The sequence below is a fragment of the Globicephala melas genome, chromosome 3 (genome assembly GCF_963455315.2).
Source record: "Globicephala melas chromosome 3, mGloMel1.2, whole genome shotgun sequence".
Taxonomy (NCBI): Eukaryota; Metazoa; Chordata; class Mammalia; order Artiodactyla; family Delphinidae; genus Globicephala; species Globicephala melas.
Window position 1 is genome coordinate 22329348 of NC_083316.1, and position 4829 is coordinate 22334176.

The 4829-nt window shown below is 40.4% G+C and overlaps 1 pseudogene; it reads left to right on the forward strand.

Moving 5' to 3' along the window:
• The first annotated feature begins 1092 nt into the window (after positions 1-1092).
• On the forward strand, positions 1093-1995 carry LOC115853156 (microtubule-associated protein RP/EB family member 1 pseudogene; annotated as a pseudogene).
• The last annotated feature ends 2834 nt before the right edge of the window (positions 1996-4829 follow it).

Sequence of the window (4829 nt, forward strand, 5' to 3'; positions counted from 1 at the left end):
TTTGTAGTGAGGTGGACAGACCTAGAGTCTGTCATACAGAGTGAAGTAAATCAGAAAGAGAAAAACAAATACCGTATGCTAACACATATATACGGAATCTAAAAAAAAAAAAAGGTTCTGATGAACCTAGGGGCAGGACAAGAATAAAGACGCAGACGTAGAGAAGGGACTTGAGGACACAGGGAGGGGGAAGTGTAGCTGGGATGAAGTGAGAGAGTAGCATTGACATATATACAGTTCCAAATGTAAAACAGATAGCTAGTGGGAAGCAGCTGCATAGCACAGGGAGATCAGCTCGGTGCTTTGTGACCACTTAAAGGTGTTGGATAGGGAAAGTGGGAGGGAGATGCAAGAGGGAGGGGATATGGGCATATATGTATACATATAGCTGATTCACTTTGCTATACAGCAGAAACTAACACAACATTGTAAAGCAATTATACTCCAATAAATATGTTAAAAAAATAAAATAAAATAAAGCCCTCCCAAGTTTCTACAGTTATCAATTCGTGTTGGATCTTGAATGCAAACACCTAACTACAAAGGTAGTTCAACTTCAAATTTTCAGAAGAATAAAGTGTATTCTTTGTATTGTGGTCCATTATACTTTAACTGCATTCCTTCAATTCTCCAGTAACTAGACCCTTGCTTTATTACTTAACAGCTAAACAATAATAAATGTTTTATTGGAATACTTAATATCTTGGTTTTAATCCTTGCATGGCAATCTACTTCTTTATATTGTTCAATTAATCTTCATTTAACTTGTGCCTATCTCGCTTTTTCCTCAATAGTCTTTCACTTTAGCTTTCTAATTTCTCAATCTTAAACCAATTTGGGATTCCATACATCAATAGGCCCATGACGTTTTTTCATATTTGAATTTTTATCAGTTATTAGACTGTGTTTTTCCCACTTAGTACTTTTCTGTGTGATCTCTTTTGGAATCTATAAATCTCTGATTCAGACAAGTGGATGCTTAAAAAAAGCTTATTAATAATATATACACAGGGGCGGGCGGGGTCAGGCGGTTTGAATGAGACGAAGATGGAACCGGAGCCGGGTATGGACAGCGGACGTAGTCCAGCCGAGAGCCGAAGATGGCAGTGAATGTGTACTCAACGTCTGTCACCAGTGATAACCTCAGTCGACGTGACATGCTAGCCTGGATCAATGAGTCTCTGCAGTTGAATCTGACAAAGATTGAACATCTGTGCTCAGGGGCTGCCTATTGTCAGTTAATGGACATGCTGTTCCCTGGCTCCATTGCCCTGAAGAAAGTGAAATTCCAAGCTAAGCTAGAACACGAATACATCCAGAACTTCAAAATACTACAAGCAGGTTTTAAGAGGATGGGTGTTGACAAAATAATTCCTGTGGACAAATTAGTGAAAGGAAAGTTTCAGGACAATTTTGAATTCGTTCAGTGGTTCAAGAAGTTTTTTGTTGCAAACCATGATGGGAAAGACTATGACCCTGTAGCTGCCAGACAAGGTCAAGAAACTGCTGTGGCCCCCTCCCTTTTTGCTCCAGCTCTGAACAAACCGAAGAAACCTCTCAGCTCTAGCAGTGCAGCTCCACAGAGGCCCATTGCAACACACAGAACTACTGCAACCCCTAAGGCTGGCCCGGGCGTGGTGCGGAAGAATCCTGGTGTGGGGAACGGGGATGATGAAGCAGCCGAATTGATGCAGCAGGTCAACGTATTGAAACTTGCCGTCGAAGACTTGGAGAAAGAGAGAGATTTCTACTCTGGAAAGCTAAGTAACATTGAATTGGTTTGCCAGGAGAACAAGGGGGAGAACAACCCTGTATTGCAGAGGATTGTGGATATTCTCTATGCCACAGACGAAGGCTTCGTGATACCTGATGAAGGGGGCCCGCAGGAGGAGCAAGAAGAGTATTAACAGCCTGGACCAGCTGAGCACCATCCGAATTCTTCACTCCAAATCATGTGCTTAAGTGTAAAATATTCCCTTTTATTATTCTTAGAGGACTCACTGGTTTCTTTTCATAAGGAAAAAGTACCTCTTCTTTTATTTTTTTTGCTGTACGCGGGCCTCTCACTGTTGTAGCCTCTCCCGTTGCGGAGCACAGGCTCCGGACGCGCAGGCTCAGCGGCCATGGCTCACGGGCCCAGCCGCTCCGCGGCATGTGGGATCTTCCCGGGCCGGTGCACGAACCCGTGTCTCCTGCATCGGCAGGCGGTCTCTCAACCACTTCGCCACCAGGGAAGCCCAGTACCTCTTCTTAAAGTGCACTTTGCAGAAGTTTCACTCCTTTTCCAATAAGTTTGAGTTAGGAGCTTTTACCTTGTAGCAGAGCAGTATTAACATCTAGTTGGTTCACCCAGGGAACAAAGAGGCTGACCATGGGGCTCACTCTGTAGATGCTGGTAGCACTGATGGCTGGAGAAGGTGGAGACCTCAGTAGAGAAATGTAAAGACTGATTTGAATTTTAAGCTAATGTGAAATCTTGACAGAGAACGCTTTAATAAATAAATGCCTTAAGAGTATTTAAAAGATGTTTCAATATTTCAAAATGTAAAATGTAACATGACAGGAGCTTTTGTGTGTTTGACATTGTGTCTGGGAAGGAAGGGCCAGAACTTGGACCCTTTGGGACCTGCTGTTCCCAGCCCTCACGGGGCTGCCTGATCCTCACAGGCCCAGACCTTGGCCCAAAAGGAAAGTTTGAAAAGCTGCTTTGTAAAGCCAGTTAGTGTCCTTGACCAGTTGCATCCTTGATAAGAAGCAGGAGGCATTGTTGCCTGGATGAAAAAGGGTGTGTTTCAGCCCTGAGACGTTTTGAGTCGAAGAGCTTGATTTTCATAGAACATTTCTCTGGTGATTTTTCCAGTTATCCCTGATATTTCTATGTACTGTGTTTTGTTGTTGTTGTTTGAAATGCGGTGTGTCTAGTTTTTAAATCTAACAACTACTTTTGGGGACTTGCCCACATCTCTGGGATTTGAACGGGGGTTGTGACCCATTTTACTGTCTTTTAAGTTTACATTTAACATGTTTCTCTTCTCTGTCCCCTTGCCCACTGGGGACTCCTCTTTGGCTCCTTAAAGTTTGCTGCTTAGAGTGGAAGTTCAGCAGGCAGGTGATCATGCTGCAAGTTCTTTCTGGACCTCTGGCAAAGGGAGTGATCAGTGAAGGAAGGCCACTGCTACCTTGGGATCTGCAAGGCTGGGTGTTTTCAGTACCTGCTGTCCACAGCCCTCCACTGTTATCGGAATACTTTGCCAGCACACTAATCTCTTTGGAGATAAAAATGTTAGTGTGTTACTAAATGTTAATTTTCTTTTGCAGAAAATACAGTACCATGTCTGAGTTAATTATTAATATTTAAAATATTTCATTCCTTAACTCCCTCATTTGCTTTGCCCACAGCCTATTCAGTTCCTTTGTTCAGCAGAATTTTGCAAAATGTGTGTTACCCACTACTGAGATTGTTCCCTGATGTATTTGTGTTGATTGGTTTCTGGTGGTAGCTTGTCCTAAAATGTGTGTAGCAAGCAGGTATTTTATGATAAAATTGTTGTGTAGTGCATGCTCTGTGTGGAATTCAGAGGAAAACCCAGATTCAGTGATGAACAATGCCAAAAAATGCAGGTAACTAGCCAATGTTCAAATGACAGTGGTGCTATTTCTCTTTTGTAGCCTTTTAGACTTTTGCTGCCCTAAAATTCCATTTTATTGGGAACCCATTTTCCACCCATTTTCTTGACAGGGTGTTTTGCTACTTTAAACAGTTTCTAAATAAAATTCTGTATTTAAAAAATAATAATAATAATATATACACAAATACTACTGTTAATATCTCAACAGATGTTGTTTTCATCCACCATTTTATTTTGAGAAAAACCAAGAAACCATCATTTTAATTGAAATGCTAATATAAATGCAAGCCACATATCTTCTGGGAGATAAAAATACAACTGCTTTGCTTTAATTAGATATGGCAAAAGACCTTTAGTATGAAGTACCTATATTTAGAAGGTTAATTATCAATTTACAAAATAACCTTGAAAAAGATGTGCCTGCCTTAAGACTACAGACAGATGGACTTTTATGGATTTTAAAGAGCAGCTTAATTGTGCTAATAAAATCTAATATGAAACAAAATGGATTAGGTGAAATTCTTTAGTATCACTAATTATGCATATGTTAGAGAGATTAAAATTACCATCAGACCAAGACAATTTCACTAATTTACCCAAATTTCTGATAATACTTATAAGCTATTTTTCACCATTGCCTCCATTTAGAATTAGGGTAGTTATAATATTCATAATCTATTAATGTCAAATTCAAAGATACATACTGAACTCCAAGAGGCAATATATGACTCATTAATAGCACAAAGTTTGGAGTAAGGGAGATTAGATCGACAGTTCTCAAAACTGGGCAAATCTCCCCTCCCCTGTGGGACTTTGGGAATATCTAGAGACATTTTTGGTTGTCACAACTGAGTGAAAAGGTAGATGCTACTGGCATCTAATGAGTAGAGCCCAGGGATCCTACAATGCACAGGACAACTGCCCCCAGGAATTACCTGGCTTTAAAATGTCATCAGTGCCAAGGGTTACAAACCCTGGGTTAGTGCATGTTCTCTGTTCTGCCTCATAGTATCCATGCTACTCAACTGCATTAAAACTGAGTTTCCTAACCTGTAAAAATGTGATCAAAATAATATATATTTGAAGGGTGACTGTGAAGATTAAATAAAAGAATACATCTGAAAGACAACAGCTCAGTTACACACAAAAAAGAGCTTAAATAATGTCTACTACTTGTCTTCTTTGCAAAACCTTTTATCT